Source organism: Centrocercus urophasianus, unplaced genomic scaffold (assembly GCF_019232065.1).
Source record: "Centrocercus urophasianus isolate 14NV4802_14NV808 unplaced genomic scaffold, USGS_Curo_1.0 seq_14, whole genome shotgun sequence".
Lineage (NCBI taxonomy): Eukaryota > Metazoa > Chordata > Aves > Galliformes > Phasianidae > Centrocercus > Centrocercus urophasianus.
In genome coordinates, this window is record NW_024884586.1 from 48,870,462 (window position 1) to 48,888,475 (window position 18,014).

General features: G+C 43.4%; 1 long non-coding RNA gene across 1 annotated transcript in view; it reads left to right on the forward strand.

Annotated features, from left to right (window-relative positions):
- The window catches only part of LOC122157932, a 64,458-nt gene extending 52,760 nt beyond the window's left edge, over positions 1-11,698 (forward strand). The window contains exons 6-8 of the long non-coding RNA XR_006168074.1: positions 6,338-6,436; positions 11,261-11,399; positions 11,610-11,698. This is a non-coding gene — a long non-coding RNA (uncharacterized LOC122157932). The remainder of the gene's footprint in view (positions 1-6,337; positions 6,437-11,260; positions 11,400-11,609) is intronic.
- The last annotated feature ends 6,316 nt before the right edge of the window (positions 11,699-18,014 follow it).

Genomic DNA, 18,014 nt, shown 5'->3' on the forward strand with positions numbered 1-18,014 from the left:
TGAAATACTGCTTTATAGGATGTAATAATAAGTTGTGTAGTGATGTGACTTAGCTGATCTGTGTTTTGAGGCAGTGGTCAGTGTTACTGTGGCTAAGCAAGGAGGAGCTGATGGGATTTGTGGGCATTTCTGACTCCTGCAGCGACGCAAGCCTTTGTGTGTGGTTGCTCTTTATAGGTTCTTCTAAGCCAATCTAATGTCATACGATGTGATGCAAATGCACCTGGAGGCTTTATATGATCTCTTTTGGAAGTGCACTCCCTGCATAAAATCCCATAGATCAAGAACACCTCATAGCTACTTGCAGCTATTTCATCTTTGCTTTTACAACCTGCAGTGAAAGCTGCAGCCTTGCTGGCTGGTAGTTGGACATAAAATCTTCAGTGGACCCAAACAGAGGGATGGAAGGAAAAGAAAAGCACAGGCTTGACAGCCATCTGGTTGCTCTGCCCAGGCTGAAACGCTGCCCTCTCTCTACTTTTCAAGTTCTGTTGCTGAGGAAGTGGGCTTAATTAGCTCTAGCAGAGACTGACCAAAGCTAATACTAATTCTGCTGATTGCCCAATTCTGTTTCTTCAAGATAGGTGTTCCCAACCCACCTGAGTGATTTACACAAGATGAAAGCAAGGTTAGCAAACATTCCTGAGGACTCTGGATGGTCTGATGGAGCTGCAAAGGGAAGAAGCCATCGCTTTTATCTCAGCTGCTGGATCTTATCTGGACCCTATCCTGCTTTCATACAACATCTACATTTTCTCACCATCCTGTTGCTTGTGCTTTGAAATTTCTCCCATGAAACCTTCTCTTTTGTGTTCTCATTGCTCAGATTTTGCTACTTCTTGGAAATGAAAGCAGCCCAAAGTCCAGAACTGCATCACTTTGTGCACAAAGTTGGGCTGTTGCTCCTTGCAGAGGTGATCCTGGATCTTTGGAGCCCCCAGAATGTGGAGGCACAAATGCAAAGCAGCAGAAGAAATAGAGGGCAATATATGCTCATGCTTTGCTTCTGTGCTGCTCCTATTCACCAGGTGTGTGAAGGTTGGGTTTTTGCATTTGGGTTGTTTTCCTGGGTAGAAAATGATCACTGTGCACAGCATTGGCCGTGTGTGCCTGAGGATTCAGTGTGTAACACAAAATTCTGACTGTGAAGAGACAATTTTGCCATTCCAGTTCAACTTCATCATCGCTATTACTGGTGATTCTAAGGCTCACGTTTTATTTTAGTACATGTTTGCTTAACGTACAACCCATGGCTCCCTATGTGCACTTGAGTGCTTTGAAAGGATTTTGTTGTTTAAAAATAACAAAGGAAGGGATAGGTGTTAAAAGAAAGGGAAAAATAAGTAAAAAATAAAGATACTTATTATACATCAGCTAGACTGTCTGTAAGCAGCCTGGCATAAGTCGTCCTTTAATAGAGCTGTAAGAATAATTAATTTTTCAGTTCAGTGGTCAAACTGAAAAACTGAGGGAGGAAGGAGAGGAGGTGAGTGGGTGGGAAGAAACAAGGAGAAATGTTTGGGTCAACCTGAAGCAGCAATTTCTCATTTTCTCTCACTGAAGCGAAACAAACACATGTATTATCTGTTCCTTTGAAAAAATGGCCCTTGCTGAGTTTCTAAACAAAACCTTCCTTCTAGAAGCAAGGCCTGAAGATCCTGCATAGCTGATGGTGACACAGAACATCTTTACTTTTCTGCAATTTCTTCTTCCCCTTTCCTATTCTGGAAAAAAAAACCCCACTGAATAAATTTACCAGTAGTGTGCAAAGACCTTTATGAAACACGTAATTTACCCAAACTTGCTGCCCAGCTCCAATCTGCTTCTGCAGCAGTGTTTCTCAACGCTTCCAGAAGTAAAACCAAAGTTTGAGTCTACTGAGAACGAGTTTGGTTTTCTTAATGATCTTTTCAAGGTCGTTTTAAAAGGAACCTTCAAGCCCTTGGGAATATGTTTTTCTCAGGGTAGGGGATGTATCATGCATAAGGCCGTGGAGTATCTCAGCAGTCCTGAATTTTTCAAGCCTCTACCATGAATCGTGGTACAGACATGGTTCTACCATCCTCTTCTTTCCCTGGGCAACCTTACCTGGTGCCTGATTTAGTGGTTGGCAACACTGCCCATGGCAGGGGAGTTGGAACTAAATGATCTTTGAGGTCTCTTCCAACCCAAGCCATTCTGATTCTGACTCAATGATTCTTCTTGTAGGGGCTGCTTGTTTTCACTGTATTACAAACAAACCCAACCAAGAAGTGTGTAGAGGTGTAGAGCTGATAAATTCATAATAATGTATTTCTTTGTGGGAAATCAACGGAGATCCTAAATACCAGAGATGCATTAAAAACATGCAAGCAAAAGAGGTTGCTATAGGAAAAATCTTCGAAGGGGTATTATCCAATTAGCACTGATAGCTCTGCTAATATGGTAGCAATTAATATGTTGTTTGTGAAATAAATAGGAGAAGACCTAAATATTCTTTGGAGTTACATATGAATAATACTCTAATATCTGCTGGAATAATTATAATGAAGCTGTAAGTATTCTCTCATCAGTTGTTTACTGAAATAGCAGTCTATTTAATCAGTAGCAATGCATTCAAGGTGACTAAATATTAAATATGATTGGCAGCTTACTGCTTGGACTAAAACGATTAAGTAACATGAGAAAGAAAGTGACAGGTGACTTCAGTCCCCTCGAGGAAACATGCCCCAGCCAGGAAATGGGTTGGGACTTCTAATAATATTGGTAACAAATAAGTGCTGAAATGTTTGCTTGCAGCAGTCAGTCTGGAAAGGAATGCAAATCCTGTTATACATCTTTTTCATCTTGGTGAGGTTGCAGTGGCAGCACTCGCCAGCTCTGAGGTATCGTGCATTTTAACTATCCTACAGAGACACGTGCTGGGGAGGTGTTGGGTGGCCATGCCAGAGAAGCCCCTCCAATGCTCAGCGCTGTGCAGACATGGTCTGATGGACCAGTTACTGCATGATGTCTCGTGTTCATCCTTTCCGGAGTCTTTCCTTATTGCATACTCCATTGTTTTGGATCCATTTGGACAAAGTGATCCTATTTCTAAGCTTCACATCCAGTGAAAGCGTTTGCTATTTTGGCAAAGTCTGTGTTTCCAGGGTTCCTAAATCTATTGTGAGCTTCCACTCTGATATTCACTAGCTCCTAGTTGTATGCTAAATGTTTCTAATGGTAATCCAAACCCCAGATGAGGACAAATATTTTGTAGATGTCTGCACTAGAGTAGTGCAGTGTCACCTTCCTTTGGGCTGCATTCTGATAACCTGGTCTGATTTTTATGTGGTCCTGTGTAGAGCCAGGGGTTGGACTCGATGTTCCTTCTGGGTCTCTTCCAACGTGGGATGTTCAATGATTCTATAACCTCACCAGGGGAGTACTAAGCTCCCTGGCAGGCGACAATCAAAGCACCACTCTTCTTTACCAAACATAACCAATGCTTGTCCTGTAGCTACAAAGCTCTGAATTAAATCTAATAAATCAAGTCATCTCTTAGTATAAGAAAATGGCCGGGGTCGTGCAGGACATCCGTAACTAGTCTAAAATCTGAGTGCAACTCTTTGGTCTTCCTGTCCAATGCTGTCTTTTCTGGCTGATCCCTCCGGGTTCTCGCAAGCATCTCCCTCCTTTCTGGCACTGTGGAATAGGTGTTCAACTGTGAAACTGCTGCAGGGCATTGCTGCAGTTGTTGAGGCTGCTGCTGTCTGCTTCTCAGCCCAAGTAGCCATACTAAGAAAGTTGGGGAGCTTGGGGCAGCTACAAGGGCAACAAGGGAGACACGGTTCTCTCTCTCTGTCCCTGATGGGATCCTAAGTGTAGTATAGACATGAGTGTCAATGCCCTTTTACACAGAAAATAGAGAATGAATTCCAAACAGTACTGGAGACAGCTGACCCTTTTAGCACAATGCTTAAATATTCTAGTGCCGTGCCAAGGCAGCATGTGCAGAGTAAATATTTTAATCCCTAATTAATCACTTTGGTTAGATTGGTAAAACAGAAGTCTAATGAAAATAATTTGAAATTTCCTTCATGAATAATTGCATTGTTCGGGGGATTCTGGGAAGAGTCAACTGGCTGACCTTCCATTCTTGGGCTGCTCTATTGCTATGAGACTTAATTTGTGTCCTTCAACCCTTTTCAGTCACCGTCACGAGATTAGAAATACCTTTCATGCAGTTTAGCAGCAACTATGCAAAAGGACAGTGCAGTCAGCAGAGAGGTAAGAAATTAGCACATGCTTCCCTGCGGTGAGACACATACAGTATGGCACACAGGACAGAGGCAAAGCTTCTTTTCCACTCTCTGTCCCTTTATTGTGTCCTGAGCATGATGGATTGCGTCGTTTATTGAAGTATTCATGGCTATTTTTAATTAGAGATATGAGGTCTGCGGGTGCCAGAGCTTTGAGTATTTACAGGATTGGAAAAGAATTTGCTTGTTGATAAATCCTGGTGGCTGACACCATGATTCATCCCATGGCTCCATGGAAATTCATTTCCTCCTTCAGGTCCTGTCTTTCCGGTGTTCCGTGTCAGTCTCAGTCCAGTCTAGACAGGATGGCTTATAGGATCAGAATTACATCTGCCAGCATCAGCCTGCATTTCTCTATGAATGCTACAGTCCTCTGTGGAACAATGATTTAAGTGCAACAAGGTTTGTGTTCTCCCATCCCTGGAGGTGTTCAAGGCCAGGTTGGATGGGAGCCTGGGCAGCCTGGTCTGGTGTTTGTTTTAACAGTTGGCAACCCTGCCCATGGCAGCAGGTTGGAACTGGATGGTCTTTGAGGTCCCTTCCACCCCAAGCCATTCTGTAATTCTACGTGGATGTTCCACAGGGAACTTTTGCCTTGATGAAAACACAACTTATTGTCTTCTTTCTCAGTGTGCTTTTTCTTGCATGTGATGGTTGCAACAAGGGATGGTGCAAACTGGGAGTGCTCATGAGAACAGGTTGTGTTGCACAGCTAAGCATTTAAAAAAGAGGCAGGAGCATAACAGGGACTAGATTTCTGTCTCAGGGAGATGAGGAAGATGGATGGATTAGGTGATGTTAGTGGTCTTTTCCAGCCTTGATGATTCGATGATTCTATGACTCTACTATGCTTAGCTCAGAAAGGGAGTGCACTGATTTTGCAAGTAGTTGTGGACCATGTGGTAGGAATAGAAAAGGGCAGGGGTCTTGGATCTTAGTTTGGAAGGTGCTTGTATAGAGAAGAGAGGCTGAATATGGGCCAGAGTTCTGGTTTAGGAAAGTGAAAAGTTTGGTAGAAACTGGTTTGCTGGGCCAGAAAACATGAGTACCCTTGCCAGTGCCTCTAGCAAGAAGGGGGTGCAAATGAGCACAGCTCAGAAAAACTCCACTAACAAGTGTTTTGTGCCCATCAAAAAACATATTTTTTTGAGACAAACATGTTTAAAACTTTTTTGTTTAGAGGACAAACAATCACTGTTCCTCTGCTAATAGCTTTACCTGATGAAGCCAAACTTTTTGCTATGACTATCACCTCACTGCAGTCTCCCTTTTAATTTGCTTTTTTTTTTTTTCTCTCCCACATTCACAATTTTACTCCTCTATCATGTGCACAGTTGACGCTTATCAGCCATGCAAATTCACAGATACTAAACAAGCTACAGGAGGGCTCTGATATTGTTCCCTCAATTCAAGATAAACCTATTGAGAATTAAGGGAAAAATTATTAATGAAAACTGAATGAGAAGGCTATAAAGTTCAAACAAAGTGTGTTCCCTACCTCACAGGATTTGGATGCATGCAAAATTTCATGAAAATTACTTACAAAATGGAATATTATTTCACATCTTCGGGCAAAAGCGTTGTTGAAATATTTTCATTCCGTGCAAAATACATTGGATGATAATGGTATTTAGCAAGGAGATAAAGAATATGATGAGTTTATTGAGAAAAAAAGAAAAAAAGAAAAAAAAGTGACCTTCTCTCCAGGGTTTAACTTGCTACTTTTAAGAATATAAAGCAAAGCCTCTACCTCCTGGGCTAGAAAATGCCATCTCCAATTGAGATGAAGATCAGATCATGTAGATTAATACCATGGAAATGAACCTTGGTTTTGTGTGATGAAAACAGGCTATGGGGAGGGAGAATGTATCTGTGACAGTCTCCAGCAACAGGGTACGTATTCAGCAATTTGAGTTTTTAGGATAAAGCTTAAGATCTTACCTCTCCACTGCAAAGGGAGTATTGCCGTCATGAGTGGCAGCAGGAGCTTGGAGAACAGAAGTGAAGTCACAATGTGCAGTAGACCAATCTTTCTTTTAACCTGATCTTGATTTCAGTATCATCTCAAGGTGAATTCTGTGGATTGCCCATAAAGCAGAGCCTTGACCTAAGAGGAGCCCTGCAGAGGAAGTGGACACTGGAAGCTCAAGGGGAAGGTAATGGAAAACCCTTAAATCCCTTTTTGTCCACTGGCAGAACCAGTAGGACTAACAGAGCCAAACCTGTGGGTCTTTAGGACTTGCTGGGGCGGATTCAGAGTTGTTCAGTAAGACTTTCCCCAACAAACAACAGCAAATTGAAAAACTAAAGAGACTCAGGTTCCTTTGCAATTCTCTCATATATTATTATTTTGTCATAAAGGGTGTATGAGAGAACAAAGCTAAATCATCTCTGCTTTTCAACCTAGATTTACTAGGTTGTGCTTTCACTCTTTATTGAGGGAGCCAAAATAGAAGCACTACTGAATATCAAACAACCGAGGTGACAGGAGGCTGACATCAGCTTCATAGCTGGAAAGCCCATCCTCTATTATAATTTGATCCCGGACAAACCTGTAGCCCATTGGAGTAGAAAACAGAGCAAATACAGCCATACAGTGCTGCAGAATACTGACCCAAAGCTGGCAAACATGAACAGTATTGACCCAAATATGGGGAGAATCAAGTGCTGCCCAGAAAATCAGAGCAAGTGCCGCTACTAATATTGGACTATTGCTAATCTGAACCTTGTCCAGAATATTGAAGAGAGCACAGAGAGTGCTGAAAACCATCTGAAATCCTGGGCGAAATCCAGACAATATTTTTGCAAATTAAAAACTGGCATGTCAGAGAAATTCAGAAACTACAAAGGCACAGGAAGCCTGATGCTCCGTGCAGCCTGCTGACTAAAACTTGCTGCTCAGGGTTCCTAGAGAGCCATTTTAATTGAAAGTGAGAGCGTCTGTTGCAAAAGGTTGGGAAGTCCTGCTCTAATTGACTCTTTCTGGGGTTAACTGTTGCAAAGAATGAGTCAGATCCCAGCTCCGCCGCGAGCACCGGGAGCCGGTCCTCCCCCATCATTAATTACTTTGGTTGCGTTTCTTCATCAGCGCCGCTTGGATCTATCGACGAGATCCCTGGCGCCTCGCCAGCACCACCACTCTGACGAGATAAAACACTCCGTGCGGGGAAGGGGAGGGCTAGCCTTGCTTGTTATTGCTTCTCTCTTTGATGCTGAATTGGTTGGTTCTCCCACACGGACCTTTCTGTACGGCTTCTTCCTTTAACGGAGCCGCAGGGTTTTGTCATTGTCGCTTTTGTTTGGGTGTTTTTTTGTAATCGACCTTCCAGCATTTTTGAGGTTTGTAATCTAAAGGAACACATTCCTACAATTGGTGTGGCTTGGATGCTTCTTCCCAACGTGTCAGCTAATTGCATACCTTCATGTAGTTGTGAATTAAGGCAAAGGTGGGGACAAAGAACCCCTTGAGACTTCTATGTGCTAAATGGCTTTCAGTTATGGCTAAGTTGCAGTAATATCTTTAAGTTGTGCCAGGGGAGGTTCAGGTTGAATATTAGGAAAAATTTCTTCTCCAAAAGAGTGGTCGAGCACTGGAACAGACTGCCCAGGGAGGTGGTAGAGTCCTGGAGGTGTTCAGTAAAAGGGTAGATGTAGCACTGAGACCTGGCTTAGTGGCACAGTGGTTGATGGGTTCATGATCTTAGTGGTGTTTCCAACCTTAATGATTCTGATTCTATGAAATCCCAGCTGAATCTGCATACAGTGCTGAATGAGAGTCATCTGCAGGTGGGACTCCACCTGCACCTTTCATGGAAAATGGGTGTCTGCAGAGCCAGACAAGGTGCAGACTTAGGAGCAAGGGCTTGATGAGTCCAGGTTCCAGCAGGGCAGGGTTAAGGAAAAAATTTGTGCCCTGCAATACAGAGCTATTGCATATCACCCTGCCCATGGCTGCTGCCCACATTTTTTCTTCAGCTTCCTCAAACCAGTTTCATATACTTGCCCTAGCACATTTTTCAGCAGGAGGATGATGGTTTTCTCTTTCTCAGAGCAGCTTCCATCTACTCTATGGAACTCCTATGAACACCTCACCGTACATCCAGGAAGTGAAAGGGAATGGGAGAAATGATGTTATATCTTTATGTTGGGCTTCTCTTGTAAGCAAAGTCTCTACACAAAGTTGCTGCTGCATCCATGCTTCTAGGAAGGGAGGTTTCCTGTAGGAATGGTGTTTATGTGAGCTGGACACCTAGGTACTGAACTAGAAAAGCTGCTATATGCGACCATGGGCATGGCTCCTTGCTTGAATCAAGCTGTTCAAGACCACTTCACTGCCATTTGCTTTGTCAGAGGGAGGATAAAAAACAAGCCCCGTTGGTTTCAGCTTTTTGATCTCTTAGATTATGTTGTCTCACTGTGAGACCAGCCAAGGAAGAGAGGCAGAGCAAACCCAGAACAATTACTGCACATTTGCTGTGAAGGTTTACGTGTTTTTTTTCTTGGAACTTTCACTTCCAACTTTAATTAAGTTCTTCCAGAACCAGCAAACACACATGGAATTAGAGAGGTAAAGAATGTGTGTGCATGTAGGTGTGTGCTGGATGGGATTTTTGCAAGTTTCCCTTCATCTAATGAAAATTTCTTGGCTGTCCCCATTGATACAAGCTGTAACTGAGCTTCAGATGGATCAATGCCCTATTATATAGTCCCAACACACTCATGTTAGATAGTGAGAGCTGGTGGGGGTAGCTTTTTTGCTAGTAAGCCTATATCCTGTGCAAAGCATGCACAAAACTGTATTTGCTGAGGTCTCCTGTGGCATAGCTGTATTATTTCTTTAAATATTCTCTTTGGGTCATTGATGGCATCTCTCTTTTGCAATGTGCCTGGAACAGTAGGACCTAATTCACTGCCACATCCCTAACGGTGCTGCTGCTGCTATCACTCCTGCTTGTGAGATATGTTAGTGGAAAGCACCTCTTCCTCAGCAGGATATGCTCAGGTCTCTCCCTATCTCTGCAAAATATTGTGCATTTCACTTGTCTGCACGAGGGTTATTAATGAAGGATGTCATGAGCCCTCAATGAAACAAAGTCTTTGGACATGGAGACCCAGAAAAATGGACACAGTGTACTCGCAAAATGTTCTTAGTAGCACATGTGAATTTCTTTGCACTCAAATTAAGGAGGATTAAAGCAGCTAAACTGTTGTTGCTCAGTTCCCTTGGATCATGTGACAAAGCCTGAATCGCTTTTAGTCACTGGTATAGGCCTAAGTCAGTCCCTTGATCTCCAAATTAATTTTTGAATTGAATGATTGTGTGGGGTTTTTTTGTCCTAATTGAGTCTTCAAGTGAAAAATGCTTAGCAAACAGAAGGAAAACTGAGGACAAAAGACTCTATTATGTAATAAAAAAAAGGGAGAGTTCACCACAACAGTTTGAAATTAGTACTTGGAATTTCTATTAATTTTTTTTTCTCAATAAAATCTCAAACAGTAAACGACACACAGTGTGTTTTGCACAGCTTGGTGTAAAATCATGAAAAAGGGAGAACGTGGAAAATTTGTAGTGGCAGCTCTTGTAATGGGTAACACAAAAGTGTCTGAGTAATTTATTGATCCACTTCTCATTTTCCTTTTATTGATATGGCAGAATCAACAGTTTTCCCAGGAGGAAAAAGGTATTGAGTGACAGCAATGCAAAGCTCAATGGCCGGTCACTTGTTTCTGGAAACCCTGAAACTCCCCGTATGAAAACATGCAGGCTTAGTTCTGGAGGGCCCTTGGGGCACTTTAGGGTTATCTTGTTCCCTAGATGCCAAAAAGTACCTCCATCAGGAAGCTAACAGGCTTTAAAGTTGTACTGAGGGATCTATGCAAAGTCAGGGCCCTTCTGTGCGATGCACTACATGTACTGCATGCTCTGAGATTTGTATTTTTCATACTCAGATGGAGGTTGATGGTGGGAGAATGTGCAGTGGGCTGCTGGGCTAGTGAATGCAGGTACACCAGGGTTTGTGGCTCACAGGAGATGTGGCAGAGATGGGCACATAGCCCCACCTTTAGGGCAATAAAATAACTTAAAAGGAGTTTCTTGACTGACAGAATCAAGAGTTCTTTGGTCTCAATATCGTTGGTTTCTGTCGTCCAGCTAGCAGGTAGCATTGCTCTTCACCCATGAAATCACAGAATCATAGAATAGTTTGTTGGAAGGAACCCTTCAAGGCCATCTGATCCAACCCCCTGCAATGAGCAGGGACATCCACAGCTCCAGCAGGTGCTCAGAGCCCATCCAGCCTGACTTTGGGTGTCTGCAGTGACAGGGCATCCAACATCTCTCTGGCTGTCACTGTATTTATGTTAATTTTACAACTGTTGAGGCACATATGTTTGCTAGCTTTTTAGTTCCTGCAGCCCTGGCAACAGAATATTTTTAAAGCTTTCCTGATTTACAGTCATTCCTTAATTTTATAAAATAGAAACCAAAAAGCAATTAATTTTGTTTTATCACTGGGAGAAGACTCTGTTGAGGTGCAGAGATAACCAGAACAAGACATTTGAGAGCTGCCTTTTGGTACCTTGGCATTTGCTTCTATGAGCTTCTGCCACACTTGGTGGATGTTTCACAGTTTTCTGCTTGAATGGAGGTTGGACAGAAACCACCAAGTATACCAGGCTCTTCCGTGACTCTGCAAGGTTTGGTCCCCTATCTATGATCCACGGAGCTGCTATGTTCCTCTGCAGCATTGCTCATACATTCTGTGGATTCTGCTTATTCAGAGGAGAAAAAAAAAAAAAAAGAAAAATCAATTTTCCTGACACTAAATGTTGATAAACACTAGAAAAGATCTGGCCAAGCATGTCCATGTATGGGTGAAGGGCATTTTCTCCATCTGGACAATACTTGCAAATAAATAACCTTCAGAGAAACCTGCATGGTATCAGGCCCTTGTGTCAATGCTGGCATTGCTTTCTTGCAGGGATCTTGCTCTGTGAAGGTATAGCTTCTGCATGTAAAGAGGGAACATGATGGTCTGGGCTATGGACTCTGAAGGGGGAAACTCTGCTCCTCGCTTGGGCTGCTGCCAGTACACCCCACAGCTCTCCACGTCAGAATCGGTAAATCAACTTTCCTTTGTTTTAGTGATTTTCCTGCATGAGAAGTTTGGAAGTTTAATTCTCATTTTGCCTGAAATAGCAGCACATGAACTGGGGAGGAACATGTCTAGCCCTTCATTAGGGTCCAGACTCTGCCATGTCAGCAGTTGTTTCTTGCCGTCACAGTGTAAAACCCTTTTCCCTTTCACTTCACATTATTTCTTTCCGCAGAATGCTTTCAGTGCAGATAATGCACAGGAAGGTACAATACAGCCAGTTGTCTGAGAAAAGAAGCCCGTTTTCTTCTAGTGGGTGGTAGGTAAGAATTACTAATCCAATCTGCTTGAGTTAACGCAAAACAAGGATTAGGGTAAAGTTCCCGAATATGTTAATCTTCCTTTATAGAAGTAAACTTTAGCACCGCTATCAACCCCATGGTTTATGGTTCATGGGAACAATGAACCAATTAAACTCCAGCGGAACACAAGTTTTCTGATCGTTACCTAATACTTTGAATTCCTTTGATTCTTAATTATTTGCCACTGTGTCAGAGGCACAGGAAATAAAATGATGTTTATTATTCATTAAACTGTTTCTAAACATATCCATAATTAACTGCTTCTTATTGTGGTTGTTCTTTTCATCTGCCCCTCTATGAATGTAGCTATTAAATGACACGTAAGGTCCTGGGTCGCTGATATAATAGTTGGCAGCACAAACTGTCGGCTTTACTGGAATGGTTGTGCCTATTCATAGTTGGATAGTTGTGGAAAAGCATGTGGCCTGTGTGAAGAAAGGAAAGGGTCAGCCAAAGCCTTTCTCTTAGGTATTGGGAAGAAAAAAATGTTTCATTTCATTTGTGTAAATTTTCTGGCTTTACAGAAGCAGGCCCTTTTGAAAAAGCCTTATACACTGCTCTAGCCCCGTTCATTTCCAAAATGTTCTTGCTTGCTGCTGAGCCATATTCATTGCTCTTATCTATAGCAATCCACAACTGGGAAAATGTAACTGTGTGTACTGGGTTTTCTTCTTTGCATCAGATTTCTAACAGGAACGGAGCACAGTGGGGATAATTGGACTTACTGTAAGGGATATAAATGTCAAGGATTTACTTTTAAATGCTTAAGAGTCTTTTCTGCTGTCAATACCTGCATGGGAATCTTGGGCGCATCAGTTAGAGAAAAGTTGTCCTAAAGCAAAGGTTACAACATAGGATTTCAGCAGTTTCCATGCCGATGGGTCAGAAAAGCCATCTTCAATTTAGAACAATAATGCAGGCATTACATGTAGTCAGCATTTTACTTTTTCAATGAGTGAAAAATGCAGCAGGAGTTCAGTTGTGCTTACGGTGTTGGTATGTACCCATGGCTGTAAGAGATTGAGCCCCATTGCAATTAAAAAGGAGCACTATTTTTCAGAGGTTCTGATGAGGTTTTGGAAACCTCAGTGACTATCAAAGATTTCCAACCGTAATGATCCTATGAAAAGACCTCTAAGATCATCTAGTCCAACTATAATTGTGTCTGAAAAAGAAGGGAAGTATTTATCCATCAAGCCTTCTGAAAAAGTAGATTTCTGTGTGCAACTTCATAATCAAAGTTCAGATTCAAGGAGGTTTATAAAAAATAACTTAGAAGGAAGCGTGTCTGATGTAGGACACGATGAATATTCAAATCCAGGCTGCAGTTCACTTTACTAAGTCATGTTTATAATGCTCTTGGTTAGCAGAGTTGACATCTAGGCTATGGAAGAGGGCACATAAGTACGGTGGGCTGAGTTTGGTCACCTGTAGCAGCAGTACGTTGTGCCCATATAATACTTATCTGGTAAAAATTGAGTCCACCATTACACTGCCTTGGTGTGGAGTGGGCTCCCATGCCAGGCACTGAGCTGCCTCTTTCATGCCAGCAGGAAGCTGGGGCCCCTCCAAGGCAGCGTTTGCTTCTCAGTCCTTTTGCTCAGCTCCTTTGATTTCTGCATCTCACCTGAGTGCTGCTTGGTTTAGTTAGAACCAGAGCATGCCCAAGCCTGAAATGCAGCCAGGACATCCTCCCTGCAACGATGGCACTTGTGTGCACCGGAACCACATCCTACCAGCTCCGTGCCAGTGGGAACAGATGGCACTCAGCACTTGGCAGCATTGGGCCCCAGGTCCCAGGGTTTTTTGGTTATTATTTTATTTTTTTGTCTAACCACCAAAAATCTCAGGGAGCGAGGCATGAGTGAAAACAAGGCGCAACGAGACGCACTGCGCGATCCCGACTGCTTTGGTACATTTGCAAAAGTAGCAAGTCCTCTTTGTGAGTTCCCCAGCACATAGCACAAACAGTCCAAGCCTGAGGCTGGGGGACTTTTCAAGCTTGTATCCCTGCTGTGGCATATAACGAACAGACAAAAACCCCTTTCTGCAACCTCCGCTGGCTGCGACATTTGTTGGTGTCTGTGGCTCTGATTTACCCCGCTTTGTGCAACACTGGTACTAATGTAACTGTATTGTGGCAGGAGACTGGAGAGGGCAGCGGATCACTCGCTTGAAAACATGACCTTTTAATTTAAACAAAAGACTTGAAAAAATGAAAGTGGTTCTTAAATGCAGTTTAATCAGTCAGGCGAAAGATGTCTAATGAAGCTGCCAGACAGATTTGTAGCCAGACTGTCACTTTACCCATCATGTTTACAGCCTCCAGTGGTGAGATTAGGACAGGGTGAAGGCTCAGTCTATCCAAATTTCCCTGCTCTGCTCCTCTACCATGTCTGTAAGTTTTGACAATTTGACAAATCATTTTGCTGCATTGTCTCTAGAGCCAGGAGAGCCGAGCGTGGCGTTCCCACCCGTGACCATGGCAGAGCACAGCCTGATGCAGGGATGGGAGACCCAAAAGGATGCTGCGGTGCTGCAAAAACAAGGTAAAGCCTTTCTGCTTTATGTCATTTTATTCCCAAGGGATCTGTGCTAAAGCCCCCACCCCTTCTGTAAGAACAGATAAATCATTTCGGAGCAATTTTTACTATCTTCATTCCCTCTGCTGTGTATTGGAGGACTGTTTCTCACCAGGATCTCTATTTCATAGATTCATATTAGTAAACTCATAGAATCACAGAATGGCTTGGGTTAGAAGGGACCTCAAAGATCGGCTAGTTCCAACCCCTACTTCTTACTTAAAGTTGCTGGGATGATGCAATTATGAATCAGGCTAAGCAGTTGTTGCTATATCAGAAGAAAGCTAAGAACAGACTGGCTTTAGTAAGAAATAAGTTATAATCCATCCCCACAGTTAAAATTCACACATATGTGACTATCGAAGCAGCGATCACGCATTGCTCATGCAGATTTACAGTCAGCTCTTGTTCACATTTTGGGATATACAGTAAGTATTTATTTTTGCAGGGAATATTTGCTACCCAACAAGTTTTAGTGGCTGCAGGTTGTAGGAACCAGCCCCTCTGCTTATCCACAGGCTGAACACAGCTCAGACACATGGCATCTGAGCTCCCTGCATCGCCGCAGCACTGAACTTAGGCTCGAATGGGAGAAATTGCCTCTCTTCAAGATGAGAGGGGATTCATTTTCCATGCTAGCTCTTTCCTGGGGGTCTTTGCCAAGAAGAGAAAAACCACTTGCAGTTTTCTGTCTTTTCACCATTTTTATTTTTTTTTTAAAGAACATCAAAGTTATCACTCCTGCTTTCTCACCATAATCCCGCAAATCCTAATGTATGTCTCCCAGTCCTTTCATACTAAAAGCATGAGTGCATGTGTTCTGCAGCATTTTGGAGGTCGCAGACAGTTTCCTCATTTGCATACGCACTGTGGCACTAAAAGAGCCAAACCAGGAAAAGTAGTTCAAACTCAAACATAGGGTTTGTTTTTTTCTCCTTGAGTACTTCAAAGCCGATTATTATTTTTAAAGTTACTTACGTGACGTGATGTCTAATTCTGCTTCACTGGAACAAGACTGGACAAAAAATGACTTTTATAGGGTTGTTGTTTTTTTTTTCCTTCCTCCCTCTTTCCCCTAACACTTTTTTCAAACTTTCATGCTTAGCAAAAAACTCCCCTGTAATTGTCTTGTCATCATTATAGTTTTTCCCATTCACCGCCGCTTTACATGGAAGCCCCGGGAAAAGAATTCTTAAAAATTAAATTTCATGCTTGCATGTGTTTCTGTGATCTGCAGTGTGTATGATCTCCAAGTGGAAAACTTCTCTAAAAATAAATGGATTACCCTTGCTCCGACGCTGTCTGATGTCTGCGGAGCAGATACCGCCGCTCGCCTGTGATCTCCCACCCACCGCAATCAGGGTGACAGGCGTTGAGGCGAGGGCCGGGCCGTGGCGTGGGGCTGGGGGAGCGGGGCTGGCTACTGCTGGAGGACAAAGGGTTGGCCTTCCCCACACAGCAATGGAAGGAGCCTCGTCGCGTGGTTCGTGGGCAGGGCCGGCTGCTTTCCGCCATCTTGGGGATCGTCTGCCACGCAGTCCACAGTGGGGTTGGGCTGAGCGGCTTTGTTTGGCCAGTTCATTGGAGGTGTTGGTGTGGGGAGCAGCCGTGGCACGGCTTAGGCCGGGTAGCACCCAAGCCCTCAGTTGCAATCAGAGGGCTTCCATGGGGCCAGAGGGCTGGGGCTTCCCCTCAGCCTGCAGGGCAGCCCTTCCTCTGCAACACCCAGCCCTGTGCTGGGCCTGCAGGTGGTATTGCAGCGCAAGAAATAAGTGCCAATAGTGCCCAAGGGATCCACTTTCAAGATTTTCCTTCTTATCTTGCAACCCCATCTTAGAAGCTTTCTTCCCACATGAGCACACCCTTTTAACCTCACTGGAACAGGAGCTGCCAATGCAGTGCAAGGCGTTGTGAACACAGTCCTCTTTCCCAGCTGTCTGGCTGTTTTGTGATAGATTTCCTGCCTCAAAGCTAGAAATGACTTTGTAAGCCCTTGCTCCTGCGATGCCACCCAGCAGCAGCACTGCCAGGCGAGCCACTGGTGCCCGCAGGAAGACGCAGCATGTCCCTCATTGGCATGGCTGCATCAAGTCTTGACCCACATAAGTAACATTCCCTGGAGGGCCACCTTGAAAAGGGATTAGGTAGAAATGGGGAGAAAAATACAGAGCAGCTGATAGCAGTAACACATTCGCGGGAGCAGGAAGGCTGGTCCGGTGACTGAACACCAGACTTGGACTCTGGAGATCAAGGTTTAATCCTCCATTCTTCCAGAGATGTTGGCAAGTCACCTAATCTCTCAGTGCCTCAGTTCCCCATCTGTAAAAGGCAGATAATGGTGGTTCTTTTGTCTGCACTGTCTGCTTAGATTTCTAAGTTTTTGAGGGCCAAGGATGCTTCTTCAGGAGAGTGTATACAGCACCTACCTCTGCAGGGGAAATCATACAGTAGCCTTCCATGCTACACGTGGTATTAATAATAACAATATCAATCCTTTAATTATCAGGGAACTTGTGCTCTGTTGCAACAAAATTAATAATTAGTGCATGATCTGAGCTTTAATTGAAGTTGAATAAATACTCTGTAACTTAATGGGCATTTATAGAAAACTTCTCCATGGAGCCTGAGGGTGATCTAATCGTAAAGTGTATCTGTAGATGTCCAGAACAATAAATCCTATCCCATAATGTTTGAGAGCCTTTTTCAAGTTGGGTGGCAAGGCAGAAGTTGTACTGAGGGCATTTCTACCATCTGCCTCTACTACCTTCTACCATGACCCTTCCCAACCCACCAAGTGTTCAGGAGAAGCCTAACAAACCACACCAGTGGGAACTTCTCCATCACCCACAAAGCCTGGGATGAATTATTTTGTATCACAGCCCAAACCACCCAGACAGCAGTCATCCACAGTAATTATTTCTAGAACTTTTCCTTTGCTGCCACGCTCTGAGATGCAAGCTTAATATTTGAAGACCTTTCTGTCTTCTTTCCAGGGGGAGAGAATTGGTATCTGTCCTGATTATACTTAGCATGTACTGGAGTCTTCACTGAGGTTAAAAGGAAATTTCAGCAGGTAGGATTATCTCCAACAAGTATTATATCCTGCCAAATTGTGTTTGGATTTTGCTAGACTTATTTACTTGTTCACAACACCCAGGGAAGCAGAGACTTTTTTCCTATAAAGAATTTGACTCTGTTTGAAGACATGGGAGTTGTGTTTTCAAGATGAATCAGACTCAGATTGACTTTGGGATTTGACATATTATTGATTTACTGACTAACCTTGCTGTTCTGCTGGACATGCTGTGGCTTTTGTGAGCGACACTGAGCTATTACAAGGCTGCAGGAATGCTTTCTGGTGGCATGTTTGGTTTAGGACAGTTCAGCTGAGGCTTTTGTGATTAACTACTTTATAGCTACGTTCTGGCTCCTGCCTTGTGTCTGGATCTGTTGGATATGCTGAGCCTCTTCCTGCCTTTCCTCTCTCTCTCCGTCAAATGTCTTATCCTTTCTCTTCCTCTGGCTCTTTCCAAGAGTAAGAACTTCAGTGAAAGACCAGGCTAAGCTTTTCGGGATGTAATGCCTTTGCTTATGCTTCTACAGACTTCAACCTTCATCCAGCACTAACTTTTGCTGTTGCTGTTCTCCTATGCTTCTCTCTCTTATGCATGTCTCTGTTTTCCAGCTCTTCCCATA